At 38.3% G+C, this 23656-nt stretch overlaps 1 protein-coding gene across 1 annotated transcript in view; it reads right to left on the reverse strand.

The window, feature by feature from the left end:
- The window catches only part of SLCO5A1 (solute carrier organic anion transporter family member 5A1), a 79813-nt gene that overhangs the window by 48889 nt on the left and 7268 nt on the right, over nucleotides 1–23656 (reverse strand). The window lies entirely within an intron of this gene.

Consider the following 23656-nt stretch of genomic DNA (forward strand, 5'->3'; position numbering starts at 1 on the left):
AAGATACAACTGGACCTGGGACCCAGGAAATCTTTCTGCATGTCCCGGTAGAGGTATAGCTGTAAAACACCAGCAGGAGCAGACAGAACTCAGTTCCTGCTGAGCAGAGGCGAGTTCTGAGATTTAGTAATTTTGGTCTCATTTCCAGGTTTTGAAAGGTGGGTAATTTAAAGGCTGTCATATGTATTGCCTTTAAATCTTACCAATTCCACTCCTTTCCTCTTCTACTTCTGCAAATCCCAAATTGATTTTTGAACTAAGCCAAGGTCAGTTATCACAACTTTATATGACCTTGACCACACCATCAAGACCATAGTCATCTTCCAAAGACTTTTCTCTTATTCCCCTGCTCCATCTCTTTCCCACCTTAATGCATCCTGCAGTACTCATCCCTTCTAGGATGCTTCTGCCCTGCTTCCCATACCACCTAGCTGTAAGCACGACAAGCAAGAGGGGTGGTAAGGGTCTCTGTTATCCACTCACATGCCTGGTACCACCAAAACCCAAGCCCCAGTTGCACACCACCACTTGCTGAAGACCCACTGTGTAACACATGAAAAAGCAACTGATTATCTCATTCTCTGAAAACATCATCTTCACCGCAAAATATCTCTCTCCACGTGGCTTCTGTGGACCAGTCACTCTCTATGGCAGTATGCAGACTCCATCCTTTTTGGTCCCATACTCAATCAGACATGCTGTGTCCTACACTCCAGCAGCTGAGGAAGCATAACTGAGTTGCTAGAGCTTGGGTTTCTGCATTACCAGTTATATAGTAAATTATATCTCACGGACAAAATAAACAAAAATAAATCACTAAATCTGCCTGCTTAAACCTAAATAACTTGTATATTTTCATCTTATGTTCTGAAGGAAGAGAAAGAAGAAAGAGAACATTCTCATGAGTAAAAAGGGATGGCTAACTGAGAGCTATATTGCAGGGGAGAAAAAAAAGTCACACAAGCTACCACAAAAGGTAAACTGCCTATAGTAAAAAATGCTTCCAGAGTACAGATTGATTAAACAGATTTATCACTTTTAAGTTACCCTTTCTTAAACACATTTTCAGTTTTTATGAAACTGTAATTTCAAATAATTAGATTTTGCTGAAGTCCTTTTTGCATAATGGTTTCCAGACTGTGTTCACTATTTAAATTTATTCCAGCCATGTTCCCTTCTGGATTGATTGTAAACAATTCTCTGGATGCCTAAAATGCTCCATCAGACAATGTAACACTACTCCTTAGCAGTAAGTGGTTAGATAAACTCCATAGTAACTATTATTTGCAAAATTCTCATCATGAGGAAGACAAAAAAACCCAAACTCCATCCACTATAATAAATTTTGTTCAATAAATGTTTGCTTGGAAAATTGATTCACACAACTACAGCAAGCACCAGTCTCTAAAAAGTTTACACAGGAAACACAAAGAGAGTAAAAGAGTGACCTAATCCATTCATTTCAGTATTCAGTTTTTCTCCATCAGCAGAAATACTGTAAAGGTAAAAATTTAACACTGGACACTGTGCTCCATTAAAGGAGGGAATGTCAACCATTACAGAAGTATTTTAAAGTTACTGTACGCTGTTCAGGCTTCAAGATTTTTTTTAATATGACTTACAGGAAACGTGTAACTTTCTGGATCTTTCAGAAAACAGAGAGCCCCTACGTGCCTGGTCCAGGGCAGGAGTAAACCTGTGAGCACACAAGTTCCACGATTGCCATTTTAAGACACTATGAAGCATCTTTCTCAGCACCTAGTAATGGCCACTATCAGAAACCAGACACCAAGTGCAATAAACTGATTTGGTCTTCTAAATAGGACTAAAGATAGAGCATGGCAAGTGATAGATTTTGATATTTTAAAATGAGGTACTTGGAACTAATCTAGTCCAAACCTCCAAACCTTGCTGTGGAAGTGAAGGGAGAGCCATCTCCCAGAAGTCACCCTGGCAGGTTGCTCCAGGGTCCCGGATGAGTGAAATTCTGGTCACAGCCCTCACAGCTATGCACCCCAATGTCCAGAATAAAGAGGTTCCGGATTCCCAAACAGGACGTCAAGAGTACTGGATGACATGGACAGGAAACTAAACTGGAAACAGATTCAATTAGGACATCATCAAAACTGAACCCACTTCACATATAAAAAATTCTATGGAGAACTGTTCCAAAATTTTTTCCACTCAGGTCAGTAGAAGGTGTCCAGCTTCTGGATGAAAAAGGTTCTGAAACATAAGGATGACGTGGGAGCACGTTCCTTTCAGCCTCCTACCTGTCATTTCAGTAAGGTCTTCTTGGTCCTCCCTCTTAGTGTCATGATCTGGGATCCCAACCTAGGAAGTTGCACTGATTCAACAGCTGAGAAGTTTCAACGGAATTAACAAACATTTTTATCAGGGGACATGCTGGAGTACTGTGATACAGAAGTAGGCCACACAGTATCCAGATGATTTTTTAAATTGCACTTAAGGAAATCCAGGATTTGCCTTTTACCCTCCTAGCCATAACCTTGACTGGTGCTTAGATTTGCAAGTTGCCTTCAAATTTCTTAAACCATAAAAAACTATACTATAAAATAGCAGTACTATCTTCTTTCCCTTGATAAAACAGAGATGATGTACATTCTACAAGTCATAGCTCTACTCCAAACAATAAATCTTCAAAAGATAAAATGAGGAAACTATTGCTAATATAGATATATGGGCTACAACACTCACCTCTCTCTCTTCTGACTGGTTTTCACTGAAGTTAAAAATTGTACCTCTCAGAGTTACTGTATTAGCCATGCATGTTCAATGCTAGCAAGTCCCTGAGTACATTGCTCTGGAGATGTGGGTCTCTAGGAAAAAGCATCTGCAAGTCACTCACACTCCTAGATGAATTAGAGCCATCTGAGAACTACTCATGAGATTCAACACAAGCAGCTCAGACTGGAAGTTGCAAAAGTCTTTTCCCAGAAGCCTGTTGCAGCTTGCTGCTGCTCTGATGTAGGATCTTAAGTCTTCAAACCAAAGCACAGGTTAGTCTATTAAAATTACATGGCATTTAAACAAGACAATTTCAAAGACCAAAGACCTTGCAGATTCTTTAAAGTTTCCCTTTTCTCTGAAGAACTCAGTGTGGGGCAGAGTTTGCAGTAGCAAACATACCTTTTCCTCTGGGTGCACCTTCCCTTTGGAAACAAGGGATAGCCTTTCCCAGACCTCCCAAATCTGGTCTTTCAGACCATCATTCTACCTCTGACATAGACTAGGTAAGTAAAAATATCCTGGTTCGGACACAGTTAGTTAAGTGTCCATTTGCCCCCATGATATCCAGCCATGGTTATTTTAATTCCTTTTAAGTTTTGTGCCCGAGAAGCTTCTCTGCCTCACCGAATATGCCCTCAGCATGGAATCGGGCACAACACAGCATGGATCTGAGGCACAACATGACACTATGAAGGCTGTCTAGTTTTGAAACTGCAGATGGCTACGGCTAGCCAGGCTTAGCCACCAACGTCCATCACAGCGAAGATGTTGGATGGGAGAGAGAAAGGGAGTCAAAGCAACAGTAATTGAATTACACACGGAATTTACCTACCAAAATGAAGTAAGATTTAAGCAATGTCATTCTTCTCCACTGAAAAGTTTATGCTGGAACATGTTGCAATGAATGCTGTCATTTTGACAACCTTTGACAAAATTATATTGCCTATTGCTTCTATTCACAGGACATTCTTCTTCAACAGAAGAAAGTTTTACATAGAGACTACTGCAGCAAAGACTCTATGACTGCAGTGAGATGGACTGAAACCTCTAGGGGTCCAAAAATGCATGTTCACATCACATGCATGAAATAACTTTGCAGCCAAAGATTTTATTTTTTGTAATCTACCCACACTATAAAAATATACTGAGACAGAAGTCACAGAAATACTTTGAACGTCCTTTTCCTTCTTTAATCACACTAAATAACAACTTCAATACATTTTGCATATGGGAATATGTAACATATGTCCCTATGGCATCCTCAAAAGCATACAATGTTAATGCTCCAACTGTGCCTTTTTATATTAGTAACGCTAGTACCAATTAAAGTCGCAAACATCATACTGTGCCTACATGAACAGAAAGTACACAACATTAGTGGGCTACAACAGGCTGTCTGGCTTCTGGGTTCTAAAAAATCCACTTTGGTTTAAAATGTAAAAACAAAAGCATATATCGCTCAGTCCCTCTCTTCTCCTCTGTGTGCACACATATGTCACCACACAGAATTTATCACTGGATAAGGAAGAACATTTCTGAAAGACCCCATTGTTCAAATCTTGGCAGCACCTCACCATAGTACAACTGTTCACTTCATACATGTGTAAGGCAAGCAGAATTTGACCTTTATTCTATTTTCAATTAAAGTTTAGAATTTGTAAAATCCTGAAAAAGCTACAGTGTGCACTTTGGAGGTTTTACACACACACACACACACACACACACACATATATATTTTTTCCTGTCAGGATAGTATGGCGATTTTAGTAGATTTTGCAGGATACTTTTTAGTGACATAGAAACATAGTCTTTTTGCATCCATAGATTTCAAATTTTTACTCCAAAAACTTAACTGTCATTAGCATGAGGGTATTGATTGGAAAGAGATACAAAAGATAAAATGAATCCCCCATAATCATGGAGCAGAGTGGGAAGTTCAGGAGTATAATTTACTTCATCAACGCAATAACCCAGTGTCCCATCTGCTGAACAACACTCATCATCCTGAAAGAACAGCATAAGGGAGAATAACTGAAAACATTCATGTGAATTTGCAAGAAAAGTCCCATGTTTATAGGCTACCTGTCTATAACCTGAGGTGTGAGCTTTACCAGAAATGGCAAGATGAAACTTATATAAATCTGACTGTGTCTCTATGTGCCAGGAAATGTAGGACCCTACAGGAAAAAAAAAAAAGATAGTCATGGGGTTACCACCTGGGATTTTGCAAGCAAAAGAAATCATCATCACCATGCTATGGTACCTGAGCACCCTCTCTAGTCCTGCTGGCAGCACATCTCCTTGAAAGCTGAGCTATGCTGTCACTGGAGAAAAAGTAGTGGGATATTTCTCTAGGGTACAGAGAAGGGTTTAATTTCCACAAAGAACAAAGCTGAAAGGTAGAGGTTTCAATGGGAATATGTCTCAGCTCTCCCCTATTCCTCTCATGTCCCAGCACCATGATGGGGTAGCAAGGGACAAGCATAACGCAGCTTCTACAGAAACACTGCTCCCATTCATAAAGGCGTATTTACCTCACCCTGTCTAAATTCACCCACACAGAAGCTACCCAAAACAACATAAGGTTTACCCACTCTTTTAAGCCTGAGGACACAAAACTGAGAGGATTTGTGAGCAGAAGCCAAGCAGACTTTTCAAAAGCTTTTAAGTCAGGAAGTCAGTTCACTTCCTTCTTTTTTTCATGAACACACAACCAAGCCTATCTATACATGCTTTAGGATTTTTTCTTTAATGTGGCTATTTGCTCAGGAAAAAACAATGCTTTGAGCATTACTGCAGTTCAGATAACAATGTACAGATCAAATCTTTAAATCATTTCCTTTCAAAATTTATTAGCACTGCCATGACTTTGAAAGTCTCTCAGATCCAGTACTCCACTCAAAACAATAGACAGAGCAACAAAACTACTCTAGTAGCCTCCCTTGATCTTTGTGTATAATATATTTGTCACTATTTTCACAGGCTGATTCTACAGATCTTGGAGACAAATTTATAGAGAAGCATAATCAAAGCAAAATTTTACATGCCTACCATGCAAACTGAATAGTCCATCTTACCACTCCATTAAAAAATGCTGAAAGTTAAATTAAATATAAATAGGTCCAGTGACTTACCGATGCCAGATAAAAAGCATTACATTTTTACTTTTCTCTTAGATATTTATTACTGAGATATCATTTGTGTCAAAAGAGATTATCGTTCCCTGGCTTAAACAGTTAAACTGCTTTAAGCTTTGTATTCTTCATTTGTGGTCATATTCAAAAATGCTACAACCATTTTCACAGGACCCAATTCTAACATCACCAAATAAACCAGGAAAACAAGCCCAAACAAAACAATGTAAATAGGCTGCCTATCCGAAAGTGTACTTCTCACATACACTGTCACTGCAGTGCTGCTCCAAGTCACTTGCTTTGCTGTGGAGTCACAGTGCCTACAAAGCAATTCATCTTAAATCAAAATTTCACAGACTCGGCACTTGTCTTTAGGTGACACTATCAACAGGTGTGTGCATCCAATCCAAAATCTGAATCTGAAAATCAAAGAAGAAAGGCTTGCACTTGTACCGTGTTATTTCAGCCTTAGAGATACTCCTCTTAAGAAAAAAAAATGCCCCAAGAAAAACTACTCCAGTGTTTAAAATGGAATCTTTATTTCTTTATTCCTAAAACCTGAGAACTGTGGAAGTAGAAACCCAAGTGGCAACTGGAAACTGTCCCATTCTTTAGTCTTGTTTGGAAGCAAATACTACTTGGTTCTTTTCTTCAAAACCTGTCTTTTCTCTCTTTATATTCACCTATAAATAAACATTTGCTGATAATATTACCAAGCATGACTTGTGGCTAGTAGGCAAATTGAAAGAAAGAAAGAAAGAAAGAAAGAAAAGAAAGAAAGAAAGAAAGAAAGAAAGAAAGAAAGAAAGAAAGAAAGAAAGAAAGAAAGAAAGAAAGAAAGAAAGAAAGAAAGAAAGAAAGACATATCTGCTGTAAGAGTTTAGTGAAAATAGCTGCAATTTCTGTGTGCAGTTTCTATATCAGCATAGTTAACTGAATTTAGACACCATGCATGAGGAATTTCTTACTCTGGATAATCAAGCAAATCAGGCTTTATCAGCTTTATCAGTTCTTAAACCAATTCTAAGGCAAGAACTTTCTGGTGATGGTATTCTAAAAGCACATACAGCTATCCCCGACTTCAAGCTTATGGAAAGTTCCTACTGATGTGAATGGCTCACACAATCAAAAATAAGCTTGTCTATACTTGCAGGATCAGGACCTACAACAGAAAACAAAGATGCTCTGAGATTCTTTCCATGGACTAAGAGGCACTGGTCCCCTAAATAGATTTTTTTTTAAAACAGAAGTGTCAACAACTAGTTAAATGCATGAATAAGAGAACAATCAAAACTGTACTTCTTAAACCTCCAAGGTGTTTTTCCACATGTAGAGAATTTTGATTTGATTTGGAAATCAAATTTTATTGAAAATTTTATTGAAATTTAGCTGCCAGACAGATGCACACACTATTTGTGCTGAACACAGTGAGAATGTCCAAAGATGCACCAAAAGGCAAAACTTTATATTGGTTATTTTTTCTGGAAATCAGTTATCTAAAAAGCTTCACATCTTACCTTCAGGTTTTTCAAGTTTAGTATGTTGCATTATAAACATAAAACAACTTAACTATCCCAAGAGGGTCACTATCTGTGAGATCCCAAACCCTGACTTTTTAGAAGAGCATGTTTCTTAAAGATGTTTTCTTTTGTGAATACCTTTAACTAAGGGAACTAGGCAGAGACATTGACCATTCATGTAAATACCTACTCAGTGACTCCTCAGTTCCTTATGAATTCTTGATCTGTCAGCATCCCAAAGTTACCTTCAGTGAAACATCATAAAAGTAATGTTCATTTCCATACAGAAAATGACCTACTATATATATATATAACTGCTAACCTAAACCCTAAGCAAACTACTACTCCAAATTATTTTAAAAGCCTTTAACATCCCAAATCCAAGAAACAACTAGTTAGATAATTTCACTGTCCTACTTCCCATTCATTCAAACACTGAAAGCTAAATCCACAGCAGTGAATTTATCATGCACATTAGCAGCATCCTTTAAGTCAGTGGGGGTACTCTCACGAGGCAGGCAAGATTTGGCACTTCTGTCCTCTTACTCAGTGATGTTCCTAATAAGAGGACACTGAAGCTGTTGGCTGTCTTTGAGAGACAGGCATTCTTTCTGTTAAGTCATGTCAAATGGGAATATCTCTGCCTTTTAATTGCTTGACTATTTTTTTTAATGGTTTGGCAGTTGAGGCTACACATGCACATTTAATTTTCATTAGGGACTATCCCCAGGCACATGCTTATGGACTCTGTTGATCCCAACTTCTTAAAACTAATTCTCATTTCTTTAGTATTACTTCTAACTAAACTAGAGTGAGGCTGGTTTGTTCATTTGCATCTCATCCCCTTTACTTTAGGTTATCATAACTGAAAAAACTGTGAAAGCTGGAATTTGGCCTGCAGGCAGACCTCACCAGGTAGATCACAAATAAGCAAATGAAATAAAGAGTCTGAAGTCATTTTAAATTTCACTGAGAAACCCAGGTTTGTAGCTACAAGACCAGCAGAACTAGCCAGAAAAGTATTTCAGAATATTTGTATCTGTCCTAGCTTTATATCATGTTCAGGCATAAGGAGACAAGAATATATTTTTCAGGTCCTCTGGCTCCTTTGAGCTGGGAGAATGCACCCACTGTTGGAGGAAAAGCAGGGAAGAGCCTGGTGAGATTTATCAGGCACAGGACCACATGTTAGAGTCTGCCACTGCACACCATGGGAAGAACCAGAAGTACCAATTCCTTAGCAAAGTCTATGTACATTAAATATCTGGATCTGGGCTTTACTGGTTATTGTGCACAAACTAAGTAATGGCACACATAAATATCTCATTTTCAGAGGCAGATTTGACACACATTTTGCATACTTCATCATTATCCAAACCCAGATCATTTGTGCCTAGTAAAAAAACCTGTGAGGAAGAAACACAGACAGACCAAATATCTGCTGAAAGGGAAGGTTAGGCTTTGATAGTCAAAGAATTTCTGTAAGTATTCACTTTTCCTTTGTCTCACCATCAAGACAATAGAACAAAGCAGAGAGGGAAATTATTTCAATCATGTTCTCTCAGAATTAATTTCCTTTCAAAAATTGGTTTCTGCCTAGGAGGTATGGGTTAATTATTGAAAATGTTGGTGATTGTTTTTCCCCTGACTACCTCTCGATAATAGATTGCAAAGAAGGGCAAGCCAAACAGCATTTCTTCTTGTTTTCTTTGTAAATTACACTTACATTTTCATCTTTCAACTGAAACAACAGGAATTACAGTTCATTGCTCATATCTGACTGAAAATCTGCCTGTAAGCAAAAGCACATTATTCCAGTAATTTGCAGATGACCGCGTTAGTTTTATTAACATTTATTGTGTTGCTAAAGAAGTTATTTTTGTACATTCAAAAAGGCTGAAAGCTGCAATATCCTTAATTTTTAAAAAATTAAATAACAATTGGTAAAGTGAAATACAGAGCTGTATAGCCATATTGAAAATACTATTACAGGTCAAAGAGTCTGCAAAACATATCCATCCATGTGTAATGGTTTTAAATATATATATAATACAAATAAATATTACATATAAATATAAGAGCAGAGGCTATTTATTTTGGCTACAGTACAACATCACCAGTTTATGAATTTCCTCTTTATTCTCACAGAAACAAACATTGTTTGAGCATCTTCATTAAATTAGAATGAGGCTGAGATGTCTGTTTCTGGGAAAACACCTGAGCTTTGAGTTCTGGGTAGGGGTCTCTCCTTCTCTGCATGTCCATAGAGGGATCATACGATAGACATGAGAGTTCTTTAAACTCCATGTTCTGCTTGGAGACAGCACAGTCTTGCTGCAGTACCAAAATTACTTTCTTCACCATTTAAGCACAGTCTCCTTAACAACAGATGGATGATGAGAACAACAGGCTTCCCCTGTCTTCTCCACCACTGCCCACAACCACAGAGCTTTTGGTTTTGACGCAACAGCAAAGTGTTCCTAATGACTCTAATCATAACTTCTAACAGAATTAGGGCAGGAGAGGTAAAACCACCTAAAAGGAAACGGTGCTTAGCCAGTTCTTTGACAACCAGGTCTAGATAGACGGGTCTTAGATCACAGATCGATATTATCTAAAGAACAGGTCTTGCAGGGAACCCAGGCCATGACAAGCCTAATCACATGGCCTTGGTATGAGCAAAGCAGAAGAAACTTCTGTACATCTCTGTGGCAACATCAAATACCAGAACCTCTGTGAGTTTCTCTGTGAGTTTCTGGGCCCTGGCTTGGAATCACTGAACTAAAAGATTCCTGGCATTTAATACCTTGAATTAAAGAAGAAACAAAACACGGTTTGGTTTGATCTATATATGTTGAGTAAATATAACTTGATTTTGCTAATCTGTATTCCTACATAAAGGTCAAAATAATGCAATGTACATTAAATATTTCAATCTTATAAAAATAAATCTTCATTTCTACATGAAAAAAATATTAAATCAATATATTCAAAAAATTGAGATTAATTAAATCATAATTTGCCAGAGCAAAAGCCATCAGAACATCTTTATCAGTGCTACTAAATAGCATAGGTTAAACACCAACTGTAGCACTGAAGTAATTACCCTTACAAAAGGTTCTCCTTAATGGTAATATTATAATTACATTTGTCTTTTTAATATATAAATTGTCACAATGATTTAGGGCTCCATTTGCAACACACTCCCAGTCACAGTAAGATGTTTTAATATATTAATAAAATGTATGAGTATTACTAACTTTCAGTGTTGGCATTTCCAAGAGAAGATTATTTATGTTACAGGGATCCTTCTAAGATATTTTAAAACACCATACATGATTGATTTATAAAAACTGAAAAATTTAAAATCAACTACAATTACTTTCACTGATTAGGTAATTTAATTATTCAGCTGACATGTTTTGGGGAAAACTGGCCAATATCCTTTTATTAAGTCTGCAATTGTTTTAAATAAACACTGTGCATTCTGTTTCTTTCTCTCTGTGAGTAGAATTAGGCATGACAGCTTTGTTTCTCAACTACTTAGATTAGCAGATTACTAAACATATTGTTATTTTCCTATAGTAAAAGATGCTTTCACATTTAGGAGACAGACATGGAAAACGTGGAGGCTAGAGGCTACATACAAATGACTTTCAGCCAACTTTAGGCACACTTTCATAGCTGTAACTTTTTTAACAGGATAATTAACTATATTATATTCCTAGGGATGTGGCAGACTCTCTGTAACTGTGAGTGGCTCATTTTAAGCTAAATGGTTTTATATAAATAGAGCTTTGCATAAGGATAACACTATAATGAAATCCGATTCAACACAGATGTCAGAGTAAATGAACAGTCCTTTCTGGCCCAATAAAGCACTAAATTATCCCACAAGTTCTCTTTTTGTTTCTAACATGGTAGATCTTGCAGAAACAGTCATCATCCTTTGCAAAGAAGGATGCCAAGAGACAAGAAACCTCTTCACCTTTTCTTCCTGGCCATACTGCCTTGAGACATTTCCTTACCCGGGTAAGGGAAGGACCAGAGCTGACCATATGCCCTTTATGTATTTCACTAGTTTATCAGTTGAGCATTTAGCAGAGGTAGCCCCAGAACAGGTGACCTCAATATCCCTTGCAGCAGCCAGGGCACCTCCAAGGCTGTCCTGAGCCACCCTGGGGCATCCCTCTCTGCCCAGCTGACTCCAAGAGCATCAAAAAGCAAGAATGTCCCAGAAAAACAGGATCTGGCACTGATATCTGAACACATAGAAACTTCTCAGCCAGGCTTAGGAAACAAGGTATTAAGTACCAATGATAATAAAATATATTTCATTACTTGGATTTTGCTTACTCAAGTAATTCAGTGACCTTTTTCTTCTAGTATCTTTGTCCATTTGCATCCCTTCCCACAGAGAACATGGTTTTGGTTTTAATTAGGAAGATTCAATTGGAAGATTACACTTGTGTACACAATCTGCAAACTATCACAGCTTTCAATCAGTTTACCACAAGCAAGTTACTTGTTTTTGTGTTTGCAAAGAAAATTAAATTTGAGCCCTAAATCCCACTGAAATTCATTAAAAGTCAGATTCCTTTTACTTCCTTAGGCTCCTTGGGAAACCTTAACCTCAGTTATTAAATTATTCTGACAGAGAGAGAGATTGACAGGGAGGTCCTCAAAGAATGATACTGGAGTTGCTTGGAATAACCATGGTTGCAAGTGTTACTACTGGTCTTTGCTGTTGTCAGAGCTGTTCCAAGTCTAATGAAAATTGATCTGGCATCCTTCTATACTCTGTGGGAGTTTTTTACAACATGTGACAGAAGAGAGATGTCTTCACACTGCTGGACTCTTAAGTACATTTTCAGACTTATACAAATTTGCCAACAGAAAAAATGGAAGCATGCAGCTCACAGGCAGAGAAAAAGACTAAAAATATTAATCACCAAAAAATGTAAATATCTAGTACTTCTTCAAGGAGCAAGTATAAAGCATGCAATACATTTCTATATTGCATGTTATACTTAACTGCAGTAGTAATCCATTGTGCTGTTGATTTTAACAAACTATATTGTCATGAGATTAATTTATGACAGTATAGATCAAGTTCCAATACAGAACTCACAAATATTTATTAAACATATACAACTTGAAGATGCGGTGTAAACAGTTTTGTATCTTGTAAAGCAACTAAAGTTATAATGTGAAAATTAAAATATTCAGATGTGAGAATACTAGCAGTAAAACTCTTAATTTTTCAATTAAGAATGTTTAACTCATACTTCCCTCTAATAAACTCCATAAATAAAAACACAATCTGCAATAAAACATTTGCCTTAAGAACAAAAATGTCACTGGTTATCACATTCTTTTGAACTGAAAATGTTATGTAAACTATTTATAAGTTAATAGAACATGCTTAGATCCATACTTTTGTATCATTACATAGATGATTACATTTGACACATTCCTATCCTTAATCTAAATTGCACATATATAATAAATTTTAAAAAACATCCTAAGATTACAAGTCTATTTCTGCCATCAGTGCTGACACTACACTCAGACCAGAAATGGCCCAGACAAAACAGAAGTTAAAAAAAAGGGTCTCTGCAGAATGTCTGAGAAATGCAGATCTTCATCTACTGTAACCTCTTATGCAACTGAAGTTTTTCAGCTGTTTTATAAAATATATCATGGTAACAGTCATGCACAGAATACAGCAATCAAACATCACACAGTAAATTCAACTTTGATATACCTCTTGGTGTAATTTCCTCCTCTTCTCAATCAAGCAGCTCACCTATTGCATCACCGAGATCACCATGTTATACTGGAGTGACACACCCTTGTCTAGAGGCCGATTCTAGCCCCCAAAACTGTATAAACACGTCATGTTTGTCAAACACATCACAGCTGCTCCATTTTGGCTCCCAAAGAGCATGGCTACTACTACTTTGCTCGCTGTTTTGTAAGTGCTTTGCAGAGATTTTCTAAGCTGGAGATGTACTTACAGAACCAAGACTGTTGCTGGATCAAGCACAGTTAAATCACCATCTGCTAACTTGTATAATAAACCACTCAGGGAAATGTTTCTTTCAAAACAGACAAATCATAGGAACACAGCATTATGCTTTTCAAACACTGAAACTGTTGGGAAAAACTTAGCAACTAAAAGATCAAAACACTGCAGTGACAACACCAGCAGAGATATGGCAGCAGAGTCAGACACTTGTTCTTAGCAAACATAGCTGAATAGCCAAACTAAAATGTTACTTCTCAGTTTCACACGTGAAACAATCTGTAGAAAACTCTTAACAAGCATGTGTCTCCTTTTCCAGAGGAGGAACAATGCAGAGGTACTTCAGGATATTTAGCACACAGCTGATGGACACTGCCTTCCTAGCCCTTTTTGTAAGTCCATCCCTTCATTTCAGTTGTACTTTCTAAGGATCCAGAAAGAAAATATTTCATTTAATATTCATTCTATTATTTTATTTATTTTTTTGGTTGCACATAATCACAGAAAATATGTAATACTTCAATGATAGAAGAACTGGCTCAGGAGATGAGCTAAAAAATAAACATAGGCCTAAAAAAGAAAGCAAAAAGTAAAAATCTTAAACTACACTATGCTCTCTTTTACATTGATGTGATACAGAAAAAAAAAAAAACACAGAAGTCAATGAAATGTCTTCAGATTGTCACAGGAAGAAACAAAATTAGAAAACAGCATCCTCTCCTTATTGCCAGTTTCAGGAATATCCTGTAGACTCTTGAAAAATAGGAGCACTGATCTGGGGAACAACTATTTACCACCTAGTTATTCAGTAAGCTCACCTGAGTCCTACATTTCATTATGACATCTTTACTGTTCATAGTTTATTCTGCTCAAGAAAAGAAAAATAGAAAGCTTTCATTTCTGTAGAGATTTTTGTGCTAGGAAACAAATATTTGCAACAATTCTAAAATATTGTGGTTATTACTGTTGAAGGGTCTGCTTAATTTCCTCTCCAAAGTCCTCCACCAGTACAGCGCGGCTGCACAGCCTTCCCAGAGGTCCTCCTGCCAGTCACCCACACAATGGTTCTCCTGTGCCTCAGGCTGTGCCTGTCATCATGTAATTAATATAACTTCAGATACCTACATTGGGAAGGATGCAAAGGAAAGCCAAACAATCAAGTTTTAAAGAATGGAAGCTATTCTCCCTCCTGCATTTCAAATAACTAACTAAATAAAATAAAACCAAGCCAAAAGCACATGCATAAATGTTCACAGCTAGTCCTGTGACACTGGAGATACTGATCTCTGCAGAGACCCATCAGTGTTGTTTATGAGAGGAAAGAGAAAAGCCAAACTTGAAAATTAATCCTTCCCCACTGGTGGGGTTTGACAGAGGCTCCCTTTGGCAGAGGGGTGTGTGGTGTCCTGCCTTGTGCCTTCACACAACTTTACCAGCTAACACTTCTGCAGCACCACCTACTCCCGCTTATTGTCATTTCTAAAAAAATATAATACTTTACTGCATTTTCTCTATCTTCCTATTTTATTAATTTTTAAATTAAAATTCTTTGAGCTTCCGCTGTAAGAATAATATCTTTGGAATCAAAAGAAATACCTTATTAGGCTAGAACATCCATCTCCCCATGTGCTACACTTAATCTCAAAGGTTATTCTAAGCGCTTTTTTTTTTTTTTTAGATTGGATTCATCATTACAGTATCTGAAAACAGTTTACGGTATGGACACTTCAGCATGAACTTAATTTTTCCTGGTTTTCAGAAATGAAAGGTAAGGATGAAATGAGGTAAGGGAAAACAAGGTGAGTTTAGCAGCATCCTGCTGGGGACAGACATTTTAGTAGGGCCTGCTGCTATATTTAGATATATGATATATTTAGACTAGATACAAGGAAGAAATTTTTTACAGTTAAGGTGGTGAAGCTCTGGAACAGGTTGCCCAGAGAGGTGGTAGATGCCCCATCCCTGGAAACATTCAAGATCAGGTTGGATGGGGCTCTGAACAACCTGGTCTAGTTGATGTCCCTGATTATTGAAGGAGGTTTGGACTAGATGACCTTTAAAGGCCCCTTCCATCCCAAACTACTCTAAGATTCTATGAGAAAGATTCATTCTGCAGAGAAAGAAAAGGAGTGTGTCTATTATGCGGAGTGATCAAGTCCTTATCATCTTTTTTTCATTTATCATTTTATCATTTATTTTCAATATCCAGTATCGCATAAAACCAAATAGGTTTTATATTTAGCTGCTATTCTCCACAGGCACCACATTAATGAATAATGTATTACTATAAATTACAATATTACCTTGCAAATTTGTATACACAATTGTGTAAGAAGCATATAAATGGATAATATACTATTACCTACAGTGTGGGAACTTCAAACATTCACAATAATGTAGGAAAAAAACGTGCACAGAAAATATTCCACTGAAAGATGTGCAATGAGGACATCACCATTCCAAATATGATATTAAAGAGAAATCCTGTCTTCCAAAACACTTCTTAGTATTCAACTAAAGACCCCTCATTTCAAGCAAGTCTATGACTGAAGGAGTTGAAAGTTTCAGACCGTTGTTAAAAAAAACAGATGTTTGTGGCAGCTGCCTCTCCTCAGGCTGCCAAAGAAACAACCGCAGGCAGCCCACGGTTCAGCCACTGCCTGTGGCTTCACCCACACGTCTGTGAGCTGCTGCCCTGGGTGCCCTGGCTGTCCCCCTCCTTCCCACAAGGACCAGTAGCCACAGGCAAGCTAGGAGAGGGAGCAGATCTGGGATGAACCAGGCCCTGTCAGCAGTGGCAAGGGAGTTTTCTGTCAGAGCAGCAGGAGGTCTGATCCACACTGTAGTCACAAAATCCTTGAGCCCAGAGCCAGGGAAGTGGCAGCAGCACACATCCACAGCAAAGGGAAAGGAGCTGTGTGGCAGAAGATCTCCCTCCAGGTGGCACGCCATGGCAGCATGAAAACATATCTGCCGCTGACAAAAACTGAGGGACAGCCTTCAGGGAAGGGTAACGTCTCCAGATCCAATCCAAGTTAACACTAACCCTTTTTGTTGCATTATATTGACAGCAAATTGATGTTATTAAGGATATTCAGAAGCCCATAATTCAGAATTCAACTCCTTATGTTCCTTTAACAGACCTGTAAGTTATGACCATGGTACTAACAACATCCAGCTGGAGAGTTCCATATGACTAAGGAAACAAAGGTCTACACACTTGAACCCCCATCAAAACAGGAAAATCTAAATGCTTTTGTTCAGCCTTTTTCTTCTGACATAACTAATCACTAAATGTTGTAACTCTAATCCAGCACTTTTGATTTATTCCTTGGAGAAAGTATAGACTAATTACCTTGATAGTAACTCTTGGACCCTACAATAATGTGCAATAAGAATATTTCAATCACACAATAGCTGCAAAATCTGAATATATGTAAGTAACAGGCAATCAGCATAATAAAACAATATATTAAATGCAATGCAATATGAAAGCTTGCTCCCAAAATGGAACAATAAAGCTGTTTTTATAGATAATTGCTGATAGAAGAGGTGACATAGGGTTACCTAAGCACAATCTCTAAACAAAACTGAAGAGTCTGTGGATGGCCCCTTTCAGTTACCCAAACTGTCTGTGATTATGAGTATGCCTCAAACTGGATTTACTCAAACAGGTAAATCATCACAGAGATCATCCTTTTATTAATGCACACTGCTGAAACTCATCAGGGAAGCATTTACAAAATGTCAAAACAGGTAAGCCTGTAGCAACAGAGCTGGTATTCTCAGTGGGAGGAAATGGAAAACTTCGTACTCTCCAGCCTACTGGAGTCTAAATACGTCTTGAACAATGTACTCGACAAAAACAGGAGCAAGATCAGTTACACAGAGAGTGGTCTTCAAATCAAATGGGACATTACTTGTATTTTCCACCCAAGAACGAATGGAAGTTGAAAAGAATAATAAGAACTGAGAATTAAAAAGTAAAAATGTATCTTAAAATGTCAAGCTATGCAAATAAGTATACACTGATGGATAAACATTTTTCCATCAAAAGTACTTTTGCCATTGAACTCAGATTAATAGAAATGATACTGTCCCCAAACTGGTTTCACAATGGAAAAGAATCCCTGGTTTCTTTTTCCTTAATTGGTTTGGTGACTAGAGAAATCTTTAATAAAAGAAATGCATTTTCATTATTTCAGATTAGTTGAATAAATTTGGTACAAAAATCCCAAGAAGACTTGTTATCTGTTTAAAAATGAAAAAGCTTTACAGATCTCATCCCGCTCCCATTCAGTGTTAGGTGTACCTCTTCAGCTTCAGGGGAATATGAATGTGCCATAGTTAGTTGTGATTTATTAACTTTTCTGGAAAGCTTTTCTGAATCTAATGCTCATTCGATGCCAGACTTGAGAACCACAAGACCAAGGCAGCAGTAACCTATCATGACTCTGGCCTCCATAAACACAAAAGCATTAGTATTAATTAAATGCCTCCAGACCTTCCTCTCTGCTCTGACTGTGCTTGTGTAGAGCTAATTGCTTCTCTCCTCCAGCACACGCTTAGCGTGCCTGCCTTGCTGCATAGCAGTCTACTTCATGTTTTCTAAATGGGATGAACAGCCTGCAGATAGAAGCTCTGATTGCTTCAGATCTTTCCAGGGTGCCTTGTAAGACAGTTGAAACGCTTTAGGCAGACTAAGTGATCTTACAGTTTTCCTTCATCTGAATTTTTCATATTAGGAAATGAGCTGAATTGTAAAACTCAAAATCTCTGTGGCCTTTTTAAAGCAAGTACATCAATTAGAAAGATGAATAGAAAGGTCTTGATTGCAGCTGACATTACAACTGTGAAACATTAACATTTGCAGCTGGAGGGTATGACTTAGTTAATATAAAGATTAAGAAGTACTAAAGAATCTAGGAGATACAAATGACAAATATGTTTATCAAAAAAACAGCTCTGAACTGATGACACTGACTTGTGCTCTATTATTACTTGCTTCACAATCCCACGTAAGAGGATTACTGTCTATTTTGGCACTGTGTATAACAACAGTATACAGCACATCACCAAGGGGTTGTACAGAGGCTGCTATCATCACACCCACACATATATTCTTCAAGTCAGATCTCCCACATCAGAAAACCACCAGCTGTCAATTCCCTGAGCTCCACACCATTTTGTTACTCGACAAAAGGGGGGGGGGGGGGGGGGGGGGGGGGGGGGGAAGAAAAAAAGTCAAGAAAGTCTTTTGGTTTCTATTAACAGGAGTACAATACAGCCTAAATTAAGGGGCAGAATTTTATTCTTTTGCAGTAACCATGCTGCTCCTCACACTCTGTATCGTGATTTAGTAGAAAAGCAGAAGACAGCAAACCTAAGAGCATCCAGGGACTCTGACACACTCACATGGTTTATGCTACCGTCTCTTCAAATGCTATACTACTACTTCCTCTAATATCTCCAGACAGGTCATGCAAACTGGGATTAATCCAGCACTGGAAAAGTTGCTTCGCCCAGCAGTTGTACTTTGGAGAAATCGTAATGCTCAGACCACAAAATAACTGATCTGAGCATCTTATTAAACTAGATAAGGTAAAGTGACTATATTTCTAACACACTACACCACTATTTCCTGGTCAGGCACAATCCAAACAAAAAGCAGCTGGCTCACAGTGCAGGATGCCTATCTGCTAATATAAACCTCATGACTACCAAACGACCATTCAGCACTCTTCTCACTGTCTGGACCAGTTAAATCTTCTCCTTCTACAGGGAAGTGGTCAATCTTGATCCAACAGTAAAATATTTCAGTATGCCAACTTGAGCAAACAGATGTCATTTCTCACATACCCTGAAACTGTGACATATGATAGATCCCTTTTTCTGTATGTATAACACTCCAGACAGGTATAAATACACACTATGACCCTCAGAATCAAAACACAGGGTCTTCTTGAAAGCACTGCACTGCATCAGATCCACAGTAAGCTCTTCTTTTTGCAGGGCTTAAATTTTGAGTGTGGGGATGCAGGGGAAGATGAAGAGGCGAATAAGGATGAAGGGAAGTTAATTAGAGATCTATCTGATTATAAACAGCTCACTGTTACCTTATCCAAATACATAAAATATTACTCCTTATCCAAAGGAGTAATAGCTGCTCTAATGACATCAGTGTAGGAACTCTTAAAATCATATTAGTTCATATATTCCTCTATTTTTCTCTGGTAAATTGTATTTCTTATCCTTATTGTAGGCTGAGAAGGCACACACGTACCCAAGGCTTCTGACTCACCAGGTTTAAAAGTTTTTTTCAACTCCTTTCTCATTAGCTGGCCTGGCAAATACTAGTCAATCAGTTTTTACCTCACTTCTCACAGGAGGCTGATCTTCTTTTAATTATCACAAACGCATGGGTGCAGTAGCCTTACTCACTCTTTTTATTTTGCCTTTCAAGGCGAAATGCCTCCCTACTTGCTGTCTGTGTCCTACTTGCTTTTGAGTCTCCAAAGCTAGTGCAATTACCCATAAACTCAATAAGCATAATAAATGTCCACATCTAAGCAAAAAATCAATTGCTTACAAATATCAAGTAAGCAAAAGCTAATGAAGAAAGGCCTTTTTTTATACTTCTGCATAGGTTTAGTCACAGAGGTACTCTTTCATAAGTGCTAACCTTCCCTCTCTGGAGAAGCAATTGGAGTAAACAAATAGACACTATTGCCCACTTTGCTTCTGCAGCCAAAGGAATTCACACCATCCAGCTGTATCTTTGCCATTATTATCACTGTGCCATTAAAATATTCAGTCACTGAGGTCAATGAATATAGAGCCTCCACATACCAAAAGAGTGCAACTGAGAGTGCAGCTTCAATCATCAATTCAGTCCTCAGCTATGCTTTTGAAAAATTATTTGCAGTATGGCATTACATTACAGTGATGTAGTGCCGAGTTCAGAGGCCTTTTACTCTCCTCGTGTAACAGGACTAATATTCTTCCAGTAACACAAGGCAGGTGTGGTAACAAATACCTACTTTTTTCAGACAACCCCAAAATCCCACTTCCTTCCTTCAGTCATGCTATTAGCAGAAGAAACATAGTTTTCTGAAATACCTATTTTAGGCCAATTATATAACATACCAGATAAATGCCTGAATTTGTGTGTGTGTCAGCGCTACCATATTGCAGACTCAAAAGCTCATGTGTTGTCTATATTCCCCCAAATCTCCCTAGGGATACCCTCACTATTTCTGTCACTCGACAGCTGTATTAAATCAAGTTGATATAAACTGCCCATCATGTTTACAGAAATTATAGACTCTAATATTATGCAGTGGTCTTCTGTGAATTTTTTAGTTTTTTTTAATGGGAGGGTTATTACTGAAGCTCTTTGCACTCCAGAAAGTTACACTCTTGATTAAACCTCTTTTTCACTCAGTGGGATGAAGTAACAAACAGAAACATAAATTCAGATTAAAAATCACAAAGTGGCAAACCATTTTGTTATTAATTTTAACTCCAACTACTGAAATGGCAGGGATCAATGAACAGCGTGGAGAGGCACGTTGGGCAAAAGCAGGAAATGCTGGGCTGGGGGAAAGAAAAGTGTAGGCAGAAACAAAGCTTCTCTGTTCTCTCCATCTCCAGGGGCTTTCCCGGACTCCATGGACACTTCCAACAGCATCTTCAGCCCTTCCCATGGACACCTCCCGGAAGAGACCCCAGCAGGTGCCTCCTGGCCCAGACCCCTCCTGGCTCTTACCACCACCACCTTGGACCATACCAAAGAGGTACTACCAGTCCCACACTGTTGGCACTAAACCTCCCCTTGTCCTTCACCTTTCCTGGTTTTACTTCAGCTGAAAAGTCCCACCTAAGCAGCACCCTCAGGGTATTCTGCTCATGAATTTCAAATGTGTTTGACCTCTGAGCCTGTGAGCTGATTCCTTTAGGACCTCTGATGGAAAAGGTAGTGTTTTCAGTTGTCTTACACATAGCAAAATCTACTGAATCAACAGCTCAGTTGAATACAGCAATTTCTCTTTAAGTACAGGGAAAGTTTAATACACAGCAACGTCAGACAGTATCTTACAGAATATTTCCTTCAGATATTTTTAGACACAAATAAGGCTTGCTTGACACACTCTGTTTGAGTAATTACAGGTTAGCAGCCACCACAGCATGCTCACAACTATTTCCCCATCTACTTTGGTTTATCTACAAAAACATATAACTTAAAATTATTTCTGGGGAAGTCAGGTATTCAGATTTTAATCTAACCAGGGACTGAAAAAAAGGGGAAGTGGTAACCAAGGTGTGACTGAGAGCACTCAACTTCAGGAACATATAAGCACCTTGGAGTGTCAACATGACTCCTGAAGTCAATCACTCTGAACAAATCTGTGACAAACACTGGAGTAAACTACAATTTTAGTATGAAATGGCAAATGAGAAGTTATCAGAAGATACACTCAGCTAATATATGGATTATCTGAAATATTCTGACTCTAGAGGATATCTTAAGTAATCCAGAAAGGAAAAGATACAACCCCAGGAGAATCTATCCAGGATGTACTTTTTATCACTTAGAAGAAGCTGACTGAAAACAGACAGATAAATACGGAAAGTAGTTGCTAATTTACAAAAGCTTACTAAATTCAAACAACTGAAGAGTTGGTGGCTGGTTTCAGAGCAGTGCCGGATTTTAAGAAAATCAATACTGAGGCACTCTTGAGGCTTTCATTATAATCCTGTAAGCACCAAAGATAAAAGGCGCAGAGGGTAACCGTCAGACTGAGGTCCTACTGTGCATGGCGCAATGCAAAGGAAGTATTAACATCAATATATGCAAGGGAAAAAATAGGAGCACCCAAAAAATAACTTGGCAAGCTAACAAAAAGAAAGCAAGCTGCTTAAAAGGAATCTGTATTGAAAATGGAGAAGAGAATCAAAGAGGACCAGCACAGAAGTATATGATTAGTGGACAAGCAGTACTGCTTTGCAAATACTTCACGTGATACAGTTTCTGTTTATTTTCTTTAGATAATTTTTGTATCCACTTGTTCAAATAACAAGTAAAAATATACATTTTTTTCCAATTGCATCTCCTCCAAACTCACCATAAAATGTAATTCATACAAGGGTACAATGTTTTTCACTGGTGTATTTTGTCATTGTCGCCAAGTAAGCTATTTACCTACATGAGAATTTGTGCTTTCGGATTAGACTATTGGTCTAATGGCAGCACAAAATAGCACTTGAGTTTCTGTGTTCACATTTTCCAATATCTCAGGTAACAACAAATTCCCTGTGGCAGAAAAGAAGGGAAGAGGAAAGACCCAGGTTCATTAGTTCTCCTGTTAACATCGTGCAATGTGTCTGAATTTCTGGCCTTGTGACAGCACAACGGATGCCCAAACTCCCAACCATTCAGCAGCAAAGCAGGGTGCAGCCCATACTTCTCTGTGCTGCCTGACACTGACATATGCTTTCCCATCATAGGAAATGTCCTATTTTTGGGGGACACTTGGAAGGATTTGGGGTACAGATCTGGCTGACTCAAGTGACTTTATCTTGTACGCACGCTGCAGAGCTGTCTGCTGTCATAACTTTGCTAGCTCCAGACCATGTGCTCAGATAATCCAACTGAGCCATGGTAAAAGTACCACAATACTTGAATGAAAGCATGGACACCAGGACTCTGAAGGCTAACAGAGCTGTTTGCACAGAGCCCTCACTTCTAGACGTTCCCCAGGGAAAACATTCCCTCTTCCAACTGTGCTGCTTCAGCACCTTCAGGTTACAACCCTAACAACTCCCAGCATTCCCTGTAGCTGCTGTGAAGGGTTGCAGAGACACCCTTGGACTTGGAGTTGATATTCTGACAGCTCTGGCAAAGATTCACAGGAAGGCAAGCCATCAGCTTGCCTTGCCCTCAGAGTCCACATGGCACCCTCCCATCCATCAGCAAGGTGAGACAGAGCTAACACTTACTTTGACCCCTACAGTCAACAGAGGCAACAACTGCCAGGGGGGACCAGTTGAGGTATGTGCCATCTTTGCATGGTAACTTCTCAAATGTTCTCAAAAGAAACAGGAAAAGCATGTAGAAACAACAACAAGGAAACTGAGTTCACGCTTCCCAAGTAAGGGTTTTTAAAGTGCTATCAGCATGAAAAAGACTTAAAATAGGATTAAAAAGAGTGTGAAACTAAACT

The sequence above is a fragment of the Athene cunicularia genome, assembly GCF_003259725.1.
Source record: "Athene cunicularia isolate RWA chromosome 2 unlocalized genomic scaffold, athCun1 chr2_part1, whole genome shotgun sequence".
Classification (NCBI taxonomy): Eukaryota; Metazoa; Chordata; class Aves; order Strigiformes; family Strigidae; genus Athene; species Athene cunicularia.